The sequence below is a fragment of the Leucopleurus acutus genome (genome assembly GCF_964270905.1).
Source record: "Leucopleurus acutus genome assembly, chromosome: 10".
NCBI classification, from domain to species: domain Eukaryota; kingdom Metazoa; phylum Chordata; class Mammalia; order Artiodactyla; family Delphinidae; genus Leucopleurus; species Leucopleurus acutus.
In genome coordinates, this window is record NC_139153.1 from 55,534,549 (window position 1) to 55,553,841 (window position 19,293).

At 36.5% G+C, this 19,293-nt stretch overlaps 1 protein-coding gene across 1 annotated transcript in view; it reads right to left on the reverse strand.

Annotated features, from left to right (window-relative positions):
• Nucleotides 1-19,293, reverse strand: part of RBMS3 (RNA binding motif single stranded interacting protein 3) — a gene marked incomplete at its 3' end in the record, with an annotated part of 695,122 nt that overhangs the window by 552,383 nt on the left and 123,446 nt on the right. The gene's annotated exons all lie outside the window — the stretch shown is intronic.

Sequence of the window (19,293 nt, forward strand, 5' to 3'; positions counted from 1 at the left end):
CAGAGTCGAATATTTTAAGACTGAAACATGTAACACATCTGTCAGGCAATGATACAAATACAGTCCCCTGTCAGAATGAATGAATGAGGTAATCCAGAGTATGGATAAATTGCAGGGAGATGGAAGATGCTAGAAACTGCGTTTTGCCAAAAAGCATTTCTGAGTAATTAAGTTATTTGAGGGAGAATGATATTCCTTTGTTTGGGGTTCGAACTCTTTTTTTTTAAACCAAGAGACCCTGGTGGTAATTCCTAAAGAATGAAAGTGAGGTGAGAAACAGATTCAGCTATACACACATAATGGAAAAAGTGTGTGGTCCTTTTCTGGGCTATCTCATGAGAAGGATATACTTTTTTCTGTAATATTTTGTAAAATTTGCTTAACCAGGTAGTTCCTCTTTACGTGATTATAGTCCCATTTTTGTATGTATTTATTACAAAAACCAGACATGAGGATAAACCCAGAAATCACTAAAAATGCTTCAACATTGATAGAAATGGACCTCATCATAAGACCTGAAAAAATTCTCAACAAAGAGAAAATAATATCCTCAAGTTGGTTGTTTATACTGAAGGTATATAAGCTCCTTCCCACAGGGGAAGGGTGTGAAAGGATAGATATGTCAGATACGTGATTAGAAACAAGAGGACAAGTAAGTCAGGCAGAGAAAGACAAACACCGTATGACATTGCTTACATGTGCAATCTAAAAAAATGGTACAAGTGAACTTAATTACAAAACAGAAGTAGAGTCACAGATGTAGAAAACAAACTTATGGTTACCGGGGAAAAGGCAGGGTGGATAAATTGGTAGATTGTGACTGACATATACACAGTACAATATATAAAATAGATAACTAACAAGGACCTACTGTATAGCAAAGGGAACTCTAGTCAATACTCTGTAATGACCTATATGAGAAAAGAATCTAAAAAAGAGTGGATATATGTATATGTATAACTGAATCACTTTGCTGTACACCTGAAACTAACACAACAGTGTGAATCAACTATACTCCATTAAAAATTAATTTAAAAAAGAAAGAAATGAGAGGACGGAGTGCAGCCTGTACAGGGAAGGTTAAGTGAAAGGAAGGAGGAGACCAGGAGGACTATGTCCCTGGTTCCTCATTGATCATTCAACTGGGAAGGAAGTTCCCAACTTTACACACCATTGGCCCAGTTATTTACAACTTGGGATGTGCCATTTGAAGCAGCCATTCAGTTCTGTGAATGGTCCACGCACACTCAATTCTCTTCATCTGGAAACAGAAGTGAAAATCTCACACTGAAGATCTAAGATAACAATGACCTGGCAGTGCCATGTGAGTAGAAGTTAGCACTAATCTCATTTAACCCTGCACGCATCTAGAATCCTAGTGTCCTGATACCATCTTCAATAATATCTCAATGTGACTCTTACATACAACTAGAACTATATTTACAAGTATGTGAGTTATTAGATCTTTATTAAAATAGGACTGTACATCACAGTCTAGTATCTTCTCGAGACTATACTGGATTGTTCATTATTTTTCAGCTGCAACTTCGAAGAGGAGAGAAATGATGTCAATGTTCAAACAGGCCACTTATCCTTTTTTGCGCCATCTCACCTAATCGTGGTGTTTGAAAGTTTGGCAAAGTGGAATCTACTGCCTCCAGATCAGTGCTCTTGTTCTATGTGGGATGCCCTCCTCCTGGCTCCCACTGGTAGGAGAAAACCTACATATCCTAACTCAAATTCCACCTCCTCTGAGAAACCTGTATTACAGGCAGATTTATCTCCTCCCTGCTTAAGGCTCTATCTAGGGGCACTTTTCCTCCTGCCTCTGCTGGTGATAAACATTCTGTGCAGTATTTCATCCTTTAGTAGCTATCCCTGACTTGGCACACTGGAGAGTTGAGGACAGGGCGTGGGGCCCTGACCCTCAACACTTATGTATACACAGTAAGTCCCCTACATACGAACCTTCAATTTGTGACCTTTCAAAGAGGCAAATGTGCAGCTGGTTCCAGCAAGGAACCAGAACCTGTGCCATCAACGTCAGGCGTGAGTGAAAGTGCAGCTTGCCCTCCATCTCCTATTGCTGACGATCCTTCAGCTCTGCCATCTCCCACCTCCTCTCCCTCCTCCAGTCAGTAACTCTTCTTGCCTGTTCACTCAGTGCCAGGCCCTGTATGTCAGCTGTTGTACTATACTACTGTGCTTTTCAAGGTACTATACTGTAAGATTAAAAATGTTTTATTTTTTGTTTGTTTTTTATGTATTATTTGTGTGAACTTAAACAGCTGATTGTATTAGTTAGGTACCTAGGCTAACTTTCTTGGACTTACGAACCAATTGGACTTAATGCGCTCTCTGAACAGAACTCGTTCGTATGTAGCAGACTTACTGTACTGAGGACCAGTCTTTCAGTTGGTACTTAATCATTTGCTAGATGTTGAATTTTACCATAAAAATCTTGTCAATAGTGATTGTTCTTGGTAGATCCAGGGATAATCCAGAAACTTAAACCCCAATTATATTCTTAGTTTTATGAGATAAATGTATGCTGTGCTATATGGTTGTGAAAACATGGCATCTTGAGGAGAGGCTGTGCCTGCCTTTCTACTGATGGGGGCCTGTGTGAAGAACAGAAAAAAGGAGATATGGAAAATAGATCTCCTCCTTTCTTCTCCTTCTGCAGCTCTCTGCCAAACACCTGCTAGCCTGCTGCTTATAGATAGAGTTATAGCAGCTGGGCTAAGCCAAGAGAAGTTATGGAAATATATTTACTCATCACTGGCCAAGAATACGCTCATCTTTTCAAACATAGGACAGTCACACATGTCTGTCAAAACTGTGAGGGAAGTGAACTCCATATTCTAGATCTCACTATGTATGTATCAACTAAATTTTGCCTGTTACAAAAATACAGAGATAGAGAGAGCTCATAAGATCTTTGTAAATATCAATATATGTAAATAAAGGTCTATTCCATTATAAACTGAACTTGTGTATACTTGAATTAAAAATTCATTTGCCTATCAACATTGAGACGTAATTTTTAAATTTTGATTTTAATAAAGATATTGAAATAATTGTTACAATGTATTTTTCCAACTAGTTTGGTAAATAACTTCTTTCTTCATATCACATCCTCTGATGGCTATGGGACATGAACATAACTTTCTTTCTGCTTCATATCAGATTTGCATGTGTGTTTAAAACAATAAAAACTCCATTCAGTGGCTATTTGTGAGTGATGATGGAAAAGATCCATTCTTTGCTGGAAAAGAAATATATTTGTCACAAATAGCCACCAACTTCAGTGGAGAAAATTATTTGCACACTGAACAGGGAAACTGCCAAAGCGAAGAACAGAGCATCTGCTGTGGACAAGGGTATAATTATCTTGCTCATCCAAACACTGTTGGGCGTAAAAGTTTTACTCTCTCTATGGCAAGATGCTCTGCTCAGACTTTTTTTTTGTTTTTCTGCTTAGACTTTTAACACAACATTATTAGCAAATAATAACTAGTTTGGTAGTCCTGTCAATAACAACAGTCCATTTTTTGGACCATTTCCTGAAAAAATGGAAAGCAGACTCTAAATCTGATGAAATTAACCATTTAGGTGCCAAAATGATCAAAAGCATCAGTCCTGTCCAATCGTAAACCTTTCATATACCTGCATACATCGCTTGACATAGAATTGTAAATTTTTCAAAAAGAGGAAACATTTTATCTTTCTGGTTCTAGATTATAATTTACTGTACATTTCTATGAACTATTTTCTGATCCTTAATGTTTTCTTTCCCAGCTTGGTGAGGCCAACATTACTTTTATGCCACTCTACCTTTATTTAGAAAGAAACATGAGTGGACCATTCTGGTAGACCAGATGGATAAAAGAAGTTTGTTTATAATGAACAGATACCAATGATCATAGTTAGCAGTGCTTTTCTGAATCTGCTGTTGCCAATTCTAACTTTTCTCTTGGGATTTCAACTTGAGATGGGCAAGAGACTTGAGTATGCTCATAAAACCACTGGAACAAGGGGGTTAGACTTCCTTTTCCAATTGCTTACATGTAATTGTTGTCTTTTTTAAAAAAGAAGAAAGAGGGGATAGGAATCATGAGGCCATTTCCAATCAATGCCTTTAATAGGCAGGCCTGTTGAAATAACGTCATGCCACTGTTTTCCCCCAAAACTTCCAACCTCTATCAGCAACAGCTGACAAGTTCCAGTTAATTTGAAATTGTGTGTTCTCTCCTGTGACGAGCAGACCACACACACAGTATTGGAAAACACCCAGTAATATCATGATTTCCCAAACAGAGGGCTCATCATGTTCCTTCTTCTGTGCATAAACTAATAATGTGTCCTTTTTTATTTAGAAGAGAAAACTTTCCCATCCATTTAAATTTTATTCTTTAGTAGCAGGGGGAAGAGGAAATCAAATATTGAAGTCTATAAAAAAAAAGTAGAAGTGACAATTTCCTCCAAGGTTGGTGATTCCAGACACTGGCACAAATTCATCCAACTGGGTGTCTCAAGAACATATTCCCACATGAGGATCCAAAAGGGAAAGTGTCACAGAACTGACAGATGGGCTTCCCTTGCCTAGATCAGCCTAATAGAGCTTTTAGGCAATTTGCATACTAGCTGTCAGTGACAAGGTGTGTGTCAAGGACTTGAGAGTGGCCAAGAGAAGCCTCATGGAAGACATGGCTTCATGACTGATGTGTGTGCATGCTGATAGGCAAAATTTGTTAGAAGGCTGCCAGTTTAATGGAAGCACTTTTTTTTTTCCTTTCTGAGTTACTGGCTGCAGCAGTTCACTATAGGGTCAAGACCAGAATAATCTTCATCCCAAATAAAAGACACACTGAAGTCTCGTTCTTTCTTTTGGTAAATCACACCCAAAGTTGTGTTCTCATGCCTTCACTTTTTTTATTACATATGCATTGGAAATATTTTTTCTAGTCTTATGGTTGAATATTTAAATGTTGAAATATTGACAGCTGCCTGGTTTATCGAATCTCACTATCTGAAATAAAGAAACAGTGGCTAACAAATTGGAAAAACTACAAGAAGTAAATAAATTTGTAGAAACATACAAGCTGCTAAGACTGAATCAAGAAGAAACAGACAATTTGAATAGACCAATCACTAGTAGTGAAATTGAATTTGAAATTGAATCCAAGCAAACAAAGGTCCAGTACTGGATGAATTCACAAGGGAATTCTACCAAACATATAAAGAAGAGCTAATACCCACCCTTCTCAAAGTGCTTTTAAAAAATTGAAGATGACAGAACACTCCCAAATTAATTCTACAAGGCCACCATTACCATGATACCAAACCCAGACAAAGACTACAAAAAAACAAAATTACAGGCCAATATCTTTAATTTTGTATAGATGCAAAAATCCTCAACAAAATATTAGCAAATCAAATCCAACAACATATAAAAAGGATCATACACCATGATCAAGTTGGAATTATTCCAGGAATGCAAGGATGGTTCAATATTCTCAAATCAATCCATGGGATACAACACATTAACAAAAGGAAGGATAAACATCACATGATCATCTCAATAGATCCAGAAAAAGCATTGGACAAAATTCAATATCCATTCATGATTAAAAAAAACTCTCATCATACTGAATATAGAGAGAACTTATCTCAGTAAAACAAAAGCCATTTATGAAAAAACCCACAGCTAATATCATACTCCATGGTGAAAAGCTGAAATTCTTTCCTCTAAATTCAGGAAAAAGACAAGGATGACCACTCTTGCCACTTTTACTTAACATAGTATTGGAAGTCCTAGCCACAGCAATCAGACAGGAAAAATAAATAAAAGGCATCCAACTTAAAAGGGAAAAAGTAAAACTGTCACTATCTATAGATGACATGATGCATTATATAGAAAACCCTAAAGTCTCCACCAAAAAAAACTATTAGAACAAATAAATGAATTTAGCAAAGTTTCAGGATAAAAGATGAAGTATACAGAAATCTTTTGCTTTTCTATACACTAATAATGAATTATCAGAAAGAGAATGTTTTCAAAATCACATCAAAAAGAATAAAATACCTGGGAATGAACTTAACTAAGGGGGTGAAAGACCTATATTCTGAAAACTATAAAACACTGATGAAGGAAATTGAAGATGATACAAAGAAATGGAGAGATGTCCCATGGTCTTGGCCTGGAAGAATTAATATTGATAAAATGTCCATGCTACCCAAAGCAATCTATAGATTTAATGCAATCACTATCAAAATACCCATGAATTTTTTTTACAGAACTAGAACAAATATCTCCTAAAATTCATATGTAACCACAAAAGACTCTGAATTGCCAAGCAATCTTGAGAAAAAAGCAAAAAGCTGGTGTTATCACTCACCCAAACTTCAGACTATACCACAAAGCTACAGTAATCAAAACAGTATAGTACTGGCACAAAAATAGACAAATCAATGGAACTGAACAGAGAGCCCATAATTAAACCCACACAGCTACAATAATTTTTTTTTTTTTCATGGTACATGGGCCTCTCACTGTTGTGGCCTCTCCCGTTGTGGAGCACAGGCTCCAGACACGCAGGCTCAGCAGCCATGGCTCACAGGCCCAGCTGCTCCGCGGCATGTGGGATCTTCCCAGACTGGGACACGAACCTGTGTCCCCTGCATCAACAGGCGGACTCTCAATCACTGCGCCACCAGGGAAGCCCTACAACAATTAATCTTTGACAAAGGAAGCAAGAATATACAATGGGGAAAAGACAGTCTCTTCAATAAGTGGTGTTGGGAAAACTGGACAACTACATATAAAACAATGAGATAAGAACATATCCTCACATTATATATAAAATAAACTCAAAATGGATTAAAAACCTAAGTGTTAAGACCCGAAATCATAAAACTCCTAGAAGAGAATATAGGCAGAACACTCTTTGCCATAAATTGTAGCAATATTTTCTTGAATCATCCTCCTATGGCAAAAGAAATAAAAGCAAAAATAAGCAAATGGGACTTAACTTAAAAGCTTTTTCACAGCTAAAAAACAAAAAAATCAACAAACAAAAAGACAAACTACTGAATGGGAGGAAAATATTTTCAAATGATATGTCCAACAAGGGGTTAATATCCACAATATATAAACAGTTCATACAACTCAATATCAAAAAATGAACAATCCAATCAAAAATGGGCAGCAGATATATTGAATAGACATTTTTCCAAAGACATATATGTGGCTAACAGGTATGTGAAAAGATGCGCAACATTGCTAATTATTAGAGAAATGCAAATCAAAACCACAATGAGATATCACCTCACACCTGTCAAAATGGCCATCATCAAAAAGTCTACAAATAACAAATGCTGTTGAGGATGTGGAGAAAAGGGAACCCTCATATGCTGTTGGTGGAAATGTAAATTGGTGCAGCCACTATGGAAAACAGTATGGAGATTCCTCAAAAAACTAAAAATAGAATTACCATATGATTGATCCAGCAATTCCACCCCTGGGTATATATCTGGAAGAAAATGAAAACACTAATTTGAAAAGATACATGCACCCCGATGTTCACAGCAGCATTATTCACAATAGCCAAGATTTGGAAGCAACCCACGTGCCCATCAACAGATGAATGGGTAAAAGAGATGTGGTACATATATACGATGGAATATTACCCAGCCATAAAAATTAATGAAATTCTGCCATTTGCAGCAATGTGGATGGACGTAGAGAATATTATACTCAGTGAAAGGAGTCAGAGAAAGACAAATACTGTATATCATTTATATGTGTAATCTAAAAAAATAAAACAATTGGATGTATATAGCAAAACAGAAACAGACACATGGATATAGAGAACAAACTAGTGGTTACCAGAGGGGCGAAGGAAGGGAGGAGGGGCAAGATGCAGGTATGGGATTAAGAGATACAGATTACTATATATAAAATAGATAGGCAGCAAGGATATATTGCATAGCACAGGGAAATACAGCCATTATCTGGTAATAACTTTTAATGGAATATAATCTATAAAAATACTGAACCACTATGCTAGACACCTGAAACTAATATAATACTGTAAATCAACTAGACTTCAATTAAAAAAAGAAACAGTAGCTGCCAAAGCCAATGTGAATATTCCTGTTGTCTATCATATTCTGGAAAGTTTCATCCTAGTCCTACAGTCTACTGTAGGATTGTTTCAGTGAAGCAATGCAAGAAATTAATTAGAGAAGCATCAGTTCTATGTGTTAAAATATTGTGTTCTCACAACTTGCTCTTTTGACTTTGACCACATAAATTATCTGCCACCATGGTCAGAAGGCACATGGGTAGCTCCAAATGAACACATCTTCCATAATTTACACTCTGTTATAACACCGCCTCATATTATGCTGGTCTGGACCATATTTTTCTTTCACCAATGGTTATCCGTAAGTTTGACACAAGTCGTTTTGATAACCACTTATACATTGGGATTTATTCTCTTGAGATGCATTGTCTTGTAACACGGCCACCATCCTGTAAGGAAATTATCGCAACAGCATAATTTCTTGAAATGGGTTTTTACAGATAAGCTTTAAAGACAATAATGTGTAGTCATTGAAAGGAAGACTATGTTAAGAGTTAAGGCTAAAACATGTGCCATTTCAGTCACAGAATATTCTGCAGGAGAGAGAGGCTCCATGGAGATTCCCTGGAGGCCAAGACAGCATATGGAGAAAGAGGCCATGGAAAGGAGAACTGAGGTGCCCCAACTGAGGGTTCTCCACAGAGCTCCTGATAAACGGATCTGTGTAAGTGACCCGAGGTGGCACCACACGGAGCAAAAATCCTACCAGGTAAATGCAGAGAATCACAACCTTATTCAAAAAAATCAACAATTTAATAAGCAATATATCATACTTGTTTTTAGCCACTTTGTTATCTATTGCTAATTTTTATGCAGAAACAGATAACTGAAATAACCACTTAAAAATGCAACTTTTTTCCGAGATCCTGAGGGACAGCTAACTAACTTGCTGGGTGACATTTAATCTGCCAGAGGCTGTTTTCTCATCTATAATATAAGCAAGTTGAACTAGGTGACCTCAAGGTTCCTTCCAGCTCTGAGAGTCTATTTCATTCTGCACTGGGATTAGAATAAAGGTTGTTAGCCATCTGACTGCAACAGCAGACTAATTATGCAACATTGCAACCTTCAAGGGAAGAGACTTTAGTTGGCAATCCTGTCCAATATAAATCCACCAGATAACAAAACATCTTTTGTGAAAAGGGCTTCAATCTCAGCCTCATCATAGCTGAGCATTTTTGATGTAGATTCTTCAACTCTGTATTATATATATTCTGAAGAAAACAATTGTTTTGTGTTAGTGATTACATAATATGAGATGTGTGCTTTTCAAAAGAGCTAGGATCTGCTGCTGTAAGTTCATTCCACTATTTAGAAAGAAAAGGAATAAAAATATAATGTATATGATGACATTAGAGAGTCAGAAATCTGTACCTATTTACACATATAATTTCCCTAAGGGTAATTTAAACACCATTATCAAATGGTTTATTCTGTACCAATTTAGTACCAAGAATGAGATTATGATTGCTTTTTAAACTTGAGGACTTTTTTTCCCCTTAATCATCATTTTTATAGTGTTTGTGGTGTGTCATACATTGTTCCAAACATTATACAGATGAGGAAACTGAAGCATATAAACATTAGGTACACAGTTGACATGTTAGAGCTGGTCTTATATCCCGGGAAGTCTGGCTCCGGATTCTGTATCCTTACACATAGATGTACTGTTTTGACCCATATGAGAAGTAAACCCAAGATCATGTTATTTAACCAAATTCTGACCGAGTGAGCTAATTAACATGATAGTTATATTTAAAACGTTGAAGAATTATGTCAGAACTGTTTAGCGATATGAAGGTATTACAGAAAAATCAAAGACCAACTTAACTCAAAACAAATCTGTAATTTGGATGCAAACTAAACCAAAATATTTTATTTACTCAGTTTTCAAAAAGGCACCTATTTTTAGAAATGCTTTCTCTAAGTTCTGCACTGTCTCTTAAAGACATTAATATTTATTCACTAATTTTATTTTCATTCATAATGTGAATTATCCTATTATTATCCAAGTGAGAATATTTACACACATGCCAGAAAATCTCAACAACCTAATTTCATGATGTTGATTTCTCCAGATTAGCTTTGGGGACACTGATTTGTACCCACTGTAAAGAGGACTGTGCTTAGAGTCATTTCAGCCACAGAAGCAAGTGTGATGCCCGAGTCTAACTCAGTTATCTCTTAGGGAGAAAAGGGAGGAGGCTGTAGGAGTGCTTAAGTGCCTGGTTAAATGGAGACCCTGGAAGCATCTTCCTAGACTGAGATCTTTGACTCTATGTAACCTAATCACACTCAGATATTGCAGCAGCCTATATTATAATTCTTTAAATCTGCATATTTGAATCAAATTATAATTAGTGTATAGTATCTGCCTGTACTAACATCCTTTGACTATTCATATTTTAATCAAATTATGCTGAGTATATTGATGAGCCAAATTGCCCCTAATGTTCAGCCATAGAGCACAGTAGCAGAGAATGGGACCCTGAAAACTGCTGAGGTTTGCATACAAGCTTCCTCAAGGTCATGCTACCTTGGAGAGGTTATTGGACATCTCTGAGCCTCAGTTTCCACATCTGAGAGCTAAGGTTAAAAATAGTACACCCCTCTTGGAGCTGCTAGGATGATTCAGTGAATGGAGCAGATGTGAACGACTTAGAACAGTCTCTGCGACTGAGTAAGCAAGTGTAATTGTTAGTTATCATGATCATTTGTATTGTTCCTGCTCATAAATTTATTACTGAACTGCACTGGCATCTACATTGGCTCTACAGAGTGTACCAGGCAGTTCTCCATGTGAGAGCTTCCACTCAGGACACTATGAGAACAGCATGTGTCTGATTTTCACAAATATGATTTTTATGATGATCACCCTTAACATTAAGATCATTTCTTCCTTGGCATTAGAAACCTGCATATAGGTAAGTGACTATAACACACAGACAGCAAATTTGAGCATTTAAAAATTCTGTCGATTTTAGCTATAGCTCTACAAGTTAAATAAAAAGAAGTGAAATTTCAATAGAATGACATTTTGCTAATCCTGTCAGCAAAAAGTAAAACTAAAACAAAATGATTAAGCCAAAAAAGTGTACATGTCTGTGTGTGTGAATACACAAACATGTGACTTTTTTATTTTTTAATTTTTATTTTATATTGGAGTATAGTTGATTTACAATGTTGTGTTAGTATCAGGTGTACAGCAAACTGATTCAGTTATACATATACATATATCTATTCTTTTTCAGATTCTTTTCCATTATAGGTTATTAATAGAATATTGAGTAGAATTCCCTCTGCTATATGGTAGGTCCTTGTTGTTTATCTATTTTATATATAGTAGTGTGTATATGTTAATCCCAAACTCCTAATTTATCCCTCTGCCCCACCTTTCCCGTTTGGTAACCATAAATTCTAAACATAGACGTCTAGTTAAGGGTTATCAACAACATTTTTGAATGCAAAGCCCAGTTTTGGTTTCTGATGCATGAACTGTAAATGTTTGCTAAAATTGAATGACAAGGCAAAGGGGTTGAATTCAACAAATCATGTGTAAGAAATGTTTGGCTTGATTATCCAGGGGGAGTCGTGATGTGGTTTAATGAGCCAGACCACCTTTCATTAGGACACAGAAAGGGGCTAGGAGTGCCATTTAGGGAGTGTAGCTGTATGAAAATAATGCATTGCTCTGTGCCACCTTTAAAGATTGCAATCGTAGCTTTTAGTGCAGATTTCATTTTTAATAATCTCCTTAAAAATCACTAAAAATATCACCCCACTGTGTAATTTGTTTCCTTCACTCTGATGGCACTCCCACTGTTTAAAACTAATTGCTTTCCTACATTCTCTTAAGGTCAGGCTCAACAGAATGAATTTGAAGACAGCATAACTATGAGCCTCAACTGTTTAACACATCGAGAGCAGATCATGATGCTGATTGAATGTTTCCTTCAGAAACGTGCTGAAGATATTTAATTTGCCTCTAGGCAAACATCACAGTGACTGACAGTGTAACTTGAAGGTTTGTTAAATATAGTCTGGTGTTTATTTGCCTCTCTCTGGAAAATAGTCTAGAAATTACATCCTTTTTTAAAATTCAACAACTAGGATATGCAGCAGGAAAAACATTTGTCTATATTCAGTTGGAATTTTTGTGAGGACATTCAAGTACTGTTTTAATCTATCTAATCTATCTCTTTCAAGATAGCATATAAATTCCAAAGTTGTGCAATCTCTTCACTTTTCCTAAGAGTGGAAACTCGGAAAACCAAAACAACAAAGTATATTGTCCAAATCAATCAGTAGCTGACCAGGTACAAATATAGCTGCAAATATAGCTGTGAGTGACTGCAAATATAGCTGAAAGGGCTGAATTTTCCCCACTGCTGTCAGTGACAAATGAATCAGACAGTTGAACAATAGCCATACAATTTGCAGATTGAGTTAAGCAAGATGTGTTTAAGCAAATCTGTGTGTGTGTGTGTGTTCCTGCATGACTCATTCATCTAATTAGTACACACTCCCCCTGTTCCTACCTTACCCAACATACATGATGACCACATGTGTGGCCAAGGGTACTTGCAATATATCAAAAATCAATGAGGCTCAGTATGAAAGTCATGTACCCTGATTTGCCACAAAACCAATTTAAAAAAAACAAATGAGAGGATTTATGGATTAAGAAGTATTGGTGGTTTTTTCTTTTCTTAGATTTTTAAGAATAAAGAATTTTTAAGAGCATGACCTGACATATATATTTTCTGTGATTTTTTTTTAACGTGGGCGCAGGACCATACACAAAGTCTGGAAGTCAGTAACTAAAAGCACCAACAGTGGTTTGCCTATCTGCAGTATCTATTTTCTCACAGAAAGTTGTGACCATCTTGAATTCTTAGAAACAGCATGGAGCCTTCCAAATAACTTGTTCATGAAGAATCACCAACTTTCCCATTATGACCTAATTTTCTTTTGAAAAAGACTGTTTAAAATCCATGAAAACTTAGATTTTGGTCCTAGCATTTAAAACACATCCTAAAAACATAAACTCTAGACACAAAGTGACTAAGCACAATCATTCACCCATGGTTATTGTGACTTTTAAGTCTAGATAAATGTCTTCTTCCATTCCTCCTTTTATTATCATTCATTAAAATTCAGAGAGGGTGGGGGAACAGTCTAGCATTAAAATCATTCCACAGCTGAACATTTATCCAAGACTACAACAGTTAACAGCTTTTATAGTGATGGTTTTGTTGCCACCTTTGGGTGTGTATTTTTCACTACAGGTTTTGGGAGAGAAGAGGGAGCCAGTGACCTCAGGCTGTAGGCGCTTTGCCATCTACAGAACTGACCTACTTGTAACTCAGTACTCTCACTTCGGTTAGTGAAGCAAATGGAAGTTTCATCTCTCAGGGCTGACCTGCCAAGGCACCATCCTTATGCCACCTGGAGCCCTCAGGGGACAGCAGGGGGCATAAGGGGGGTGTCCCTAGAAAGTCCAGAGCTACTCAGGCAGTCATGTCCTCCCTCAAAGTAGCTGGTCCAAAGAGCCACTACCTTGCAGATGGTGTGACAATTAAGTGACAACTCTGCAAAAATAGAGCCTGTAAACCCTCAACTAAAAGATGCTCTTTGCTCATTTGTTTACATGGGGCCTAACAGAGACCATGTAGATAATAGGCTGGATGGCACAACTAGTAAAAAGAAAATTCTATCAAAAAGGATAGAATCGTAGGATTTCAGTGTATTCCCACTTCATTTTATAAATAGGGAAAAGAATTTCAGGGAGGGAAAATCACCGTCCCAAAAACAAACCACAGAGCACTCTAAATGAGTGAGGCTCCAAGTGTGGTCTGTGGGCAGGTGCCAGTCTACAAGCCGAGTCCAGTCTGCCACAAGTTCCATTACAGAAATCGAAAGAGAACGCTTACAAATGTGGATGCCAGTTTGATAGTCACAACATCCAAATGTCTGGTTTCATCCTTTACAAAAGCATCAGGCTGCAACGGATTAGAAGTAAACAAAAACTCCATCTTCATCGTGGGTCGTTGAAGAAGCACCCCTGGGAATCATCATCTCTTAACTTCTGGGATGTTAGTGTCTCCACCACACCTTCTTGGTCTTTACTGCAATCTGGGCTATGACGATACTGCACAGTCCAGTTGAGAAGAATGCTGATATCAGATATAACTTTATGTCAATAGGAAAAGAACATAAAACTAATCCAAATGTCTATTACCGAGAAGTTTCAGGTGGGAAAAAGGAGAAATCACTGAGCAGTTTGGGAACTACATCACGGCTGTCTTTGGGGTCAGATTTGAATACCTTTTAAAATGTGTTTGATTAGTTATTGTTTTCCTAGATTAGAAGCAGAGATAAGGAACTTATTTCTTTACCAATTAAGATCTTTAATCGTATATCTGCAATCACATTTTATTAATGACAGAAAAGGAGAAAAGTAAAAATGATTGATTTTCCCCAACTTCAATTGCATTTCATTGTTTCAGCCACTTCACCACGGGCTTTCCAGAGAATTTCCAGTGACCATCATACTGCCCGGGAAAAAGTTTTCAACAGCCCTGGAATGTCCTTCTAGAAATCCCTTTCCTTTCTTGTGAGCCTCACAATGGATTGGGCCTCGAGTTGGAGGTACCGTTTTTACAAGTCCTAGATCAGCTTTCTCCAGCTCAGGTAACCAGGTAAAGCTGACCCCTAGAGCCGTTCCACTGCTTCTACCTAGAACCAGATCTGGTTGGATACACACAATATTCGCTTCCTTCACCCACCCTTCAACTTAAACTGACAGCAGATGCTCCACATGTTTTGCTCTAAACAAGTACCTTAAATATATGAGACCAATAGCTTTCGGGAAAAGAACTGAAACCATTCAAGTCATGTCATTTATTTCCTTTGACCTTTCCTCCCAAACTCCAGCTTTGGCATAGCTGGGCACTTCCCTGTCAGGATAAGGAAATACATTCAAATACAGCTATGATTCTGAAAGAATTATAGGAAAGTAGGAGATTAGGTATGCTTCTTTGTTTGTTTGTTTGATTTGTAACTTTGTAACCTTTTACTTTGCTTGAGAATAGGACATATCTGATTGATTTATGATCAACAGCTCAATCCCCCCTCCCTTTTATTCTCCTATTATAAAACATTAAAGGATCATCTTATACTTTTCTTCACTGTTCAAGGGACTTGTACAAATTAAATGCTCAGTAAATAAAGTATAAATAGCTATTGTAGGAGATCATAGTGGCTTTTGTCTCCCTGTTTGGAACCGTGGAGTTACTTTGTCAATAAATTCAAATTCATTTTCATAGCCCTCCATCTGAATTCTTTATTGACCCAGCTTGAATATCCTCTGCTGTAAAGTTCTGTGCCACAAACTGCAAACTGTGTATGTAGAGCACTGCCCCCACCCCGTGAAAAATATAAAATTTAATCTCACTTCCAAATCCATAAATATGCTTCTTTTTGGAGTCAGTACAGGTTATACAGGGGGCCCTTCAAAATCTTCTGATCTCTGACCAATGATACTTCTATTCAAGACTACTTTGCCATCAAATGGGAAAACAGTTCCAAGATCTCTCTGAAAAGATCAATATAGTTAACCCACGGCTAGCACGATTAGAAAACAAAAAAGATAGTCAAAGCACATCTCACAACTACTTTATTATGTTAGTCACATTTTTGGTTTTTGGTGTTATAAAAACCTACATCATTGCTTAATTTGTTCACTCGTGGAACATTTATTGAACAAAACTCTCTGCATGGAATACAAAAATAAATAAGATGCAATGCCTTGAAATATTTTGACTGATTTCGAACACAGGCAGTTGAGCTGTTTGTGTATTTGGCTATATACAATTGCTGGAATCTTCAGTCCTAACTTGAATTCTTGGTTGTAGACATTTCAGATAACCTCCTCCTTCATTATAATAATTTTTCCTGCACCCCTGTCTTTAATGATTGGAGGGCCATGGCATCTACTATTTTTCAGATATATATCCAAAAGCCTAGTCTTCAGTATATTACTAAGAGCTCTTTTCATCATTGTCACTGTAAAGTCATCACTATGGCATAAAGTGGAGCACACTGAAAGTGGCTATCAACCAACAAGTAACACACACCAGCCTGGTGTCTGTGCTGTTATCGAAATTACAGTATAGGCAGCTACACTAACATGCTTGATGTTTAAAATGCTTCACTCTGGGGCAACTTGTTCAAAGCTGTCTTTCTTTAATTTGAAGCAATTTCCCCTTTTCCAGGTTAAAAAAATTAATCGTCATACCATGACCACAAGAGGGAAAAGAACTATAGCAGCTGCCTGAACGCTGAGAAGAATAAAACCACAGCGCAGAAGTTTTTCTGTAAAGGGAGTTTCTCTGTTTAAGAAAGTTTAAAGGATAAATTCAAGTTCAGTCTTACTTATAAGCAGTCTCTGAAAGAAGGAAATCTTTCTATCCCTCAGTTTCATTTACAACTTCCAACGATGTCATTATTACAGATCTATGCTCCTTTATGACACTAAAGTGATTATCACTGTTTAAATTAAAAGCCAACATACTTTGGTTATAAATTTTCTTCTTAAATTCTGCCCAGGGTTTAAATAAGCAGTAGTAAACATAAGCAATCCTCCTTCCTGAAGCTCTGCATCCATGAGGGCATCACATACCCTCTCATGATGAAAAGGTGCTTTGCTCTGCAACCCTCCACCCTGCCTGACAAATGTTAGACTGAAGATGCACATACTGTAAAGGCAGAGGCCTGAGTTAGATTTCATGTCTCTTTCACAGAAGTACACATAATAGTTTATAACTTAACTTTACCAGTGATATGCTGAAATCTTGCTCAAATATTTGTTGAACCAATGTTAAATACAGAACATAACATTTTTAATAATTTGTAATTAATATGGGCTATTTTTAACAATGAGTGATAGATGTTTCTGGAAACTCTATTTGACTTATTTATATCCAGTACTATGTATTATTTATAATAGATTTTATTTTTAGAGCATTTTAGTTTCACAGCAAAACTGACCAGAAAGTACAGAGAGTCCCACATACCCCCTGCCCTCCCCCATTATCAGCATCCTGCACCACAGTGAGAGATCTGTTACAATCAATAAACCTGAATTGACAAGTAATTGTCACTCAAAGTCCATAGTTTACATTTGGGTTCACCCTTGGTGTTCTACATTCTATGAGTTTTGACCAATATTTAATGATGTATATCCACCATTGTAATATCACAGAATAGTTTCACTGCCCTAGAAATTCTGTGTTCCACCTATTCATCCCTCCTTCCCCTCAACCCCTGATCTTTTTACTATCTTCATAGTTTGCCTTTTCCAAAATATCCTATAGTTGGAATCATACAGTATAACTGGTTTCTCAGATTGGCTTCTTTCACTTAGTAATATGCATTTAACGTTCCTCCATGTCTTTTCGTGACCTGATGGTTCATTTTTTTTAAGCACCAAATAATATTCCATTGTCTGGATATATCAGTTTATTTATCCATTCACCTATCAAACAACACATTGATTGCTTCCAAGTTCTGACAATTATGGATAAAGTTGCTATAGACATTTATGCATTTTCTTTATTCACTTATTTGTTTGTTTAGTTTAATTTTTTTTTCAGCTAGGATTCAGTCATGGATTCTTTCATTTTTCTTGGCAGTTCTTATTGAGATTTCAGAGTTTCTTTAACTGTAATTAATGAAATGATTAAAACACTGAGCACATTTACCTTCCACTGAATTTAAAAAGATGGAAAAACTGTTAGAACTAACAAACAAATTCAGTAAAACTGCAGGGTACAAAATTAATATACAAAACTCAGTTGCATTTTTATACATCAGCAATGAAACATCTGAATGAGAAACAGAGAAAATAATCTTGTTTGTAATAGTACTAAAAATAATAAAATACTTAGGAATACATGCAACCAAGGAGGTGAAAGATCTGTGCACCGAAAACTATAAGATATTGATTGAAAAAGACACAAATAAATGGAAAGATTTTCTGTGCTGTGGATTGGAAGAATTAATATTGTTAAAAAGTCCATACTACCCAAAGCAATCTACAGATTTGTTGCAATCCCTATCAACATTCTGATGGCATTTTTCACAGAAATAGAAAAAACAATCCCAAAATTTATATGGAACCAAAAAAGACCCTATTTAGCCAAAGCAAGCTTGAGAAAGAAGAACAAATGTAGAGGCATCACACTTCCTGATTTCCAATTATACTATTAAGTTATAGTAATCAGAACAGTATGGTACTGGCATTAAAACAGACACATAGATCAATGGAAATGAATAGAATCAAGAGCCCAGAAGAAATAAACCCATGCACATACAGTCAACTAATATTGACAAAGGATCCAAGAATACTCAGTGGGAAAAAGATAGTCTTTTCAATAAATGGTGTCGATAGAACTGGATATTCCTATGCAAAAGAATGAAATCTTACATCACTCACAAAAATTAACACAAAATGGATTAAAGACTTAAAGGTAAGACCTGAAACTATAAAACTCCTGGAAGAAAATATAGGGGAAAAGCTCCTAGACACTGGGCTTGAGAACAAGTTTGAATATGACACCAAAAGCACAAGCACAAGCAACAAAAGCAAAAATAAACAAGTGGGACTAGATCAAACTAAAAAGCTCTGCACAGCCAAAGAAATGATCAAGTGATAAACAAAATGAAGATGCAACCTAAGGAATGGCAGAAAATATTTGCAAACCACATATCAGATAAGGGGTAATATTCAAAATATATAAGAAATTAACACAACTCAATAGCAACAGAATTCTGATTTTTGAAAGGGCAAATGACCTAAATACAAATTTTTCCAAACAAGACATGCAAATGGTCCTCAAGTACATGAAAAGGTGCTCAACATCACTAGTCATAAGGGAAACAGAAATCAAAACCACAATAAGATATCACCTCACACTTTTTAGGATAGCTGTTTATCAAAAAGACAAAGATAACAAAGTTGGTGAAAGGGATGAATGAGTTCTGGGATGTAATATTCAGCATGGTGACTACAGTCAACAACACCACATCATATACCTGCACCTTGCTAAGAGAGTAGAATTTAAATGATATACACACAAAA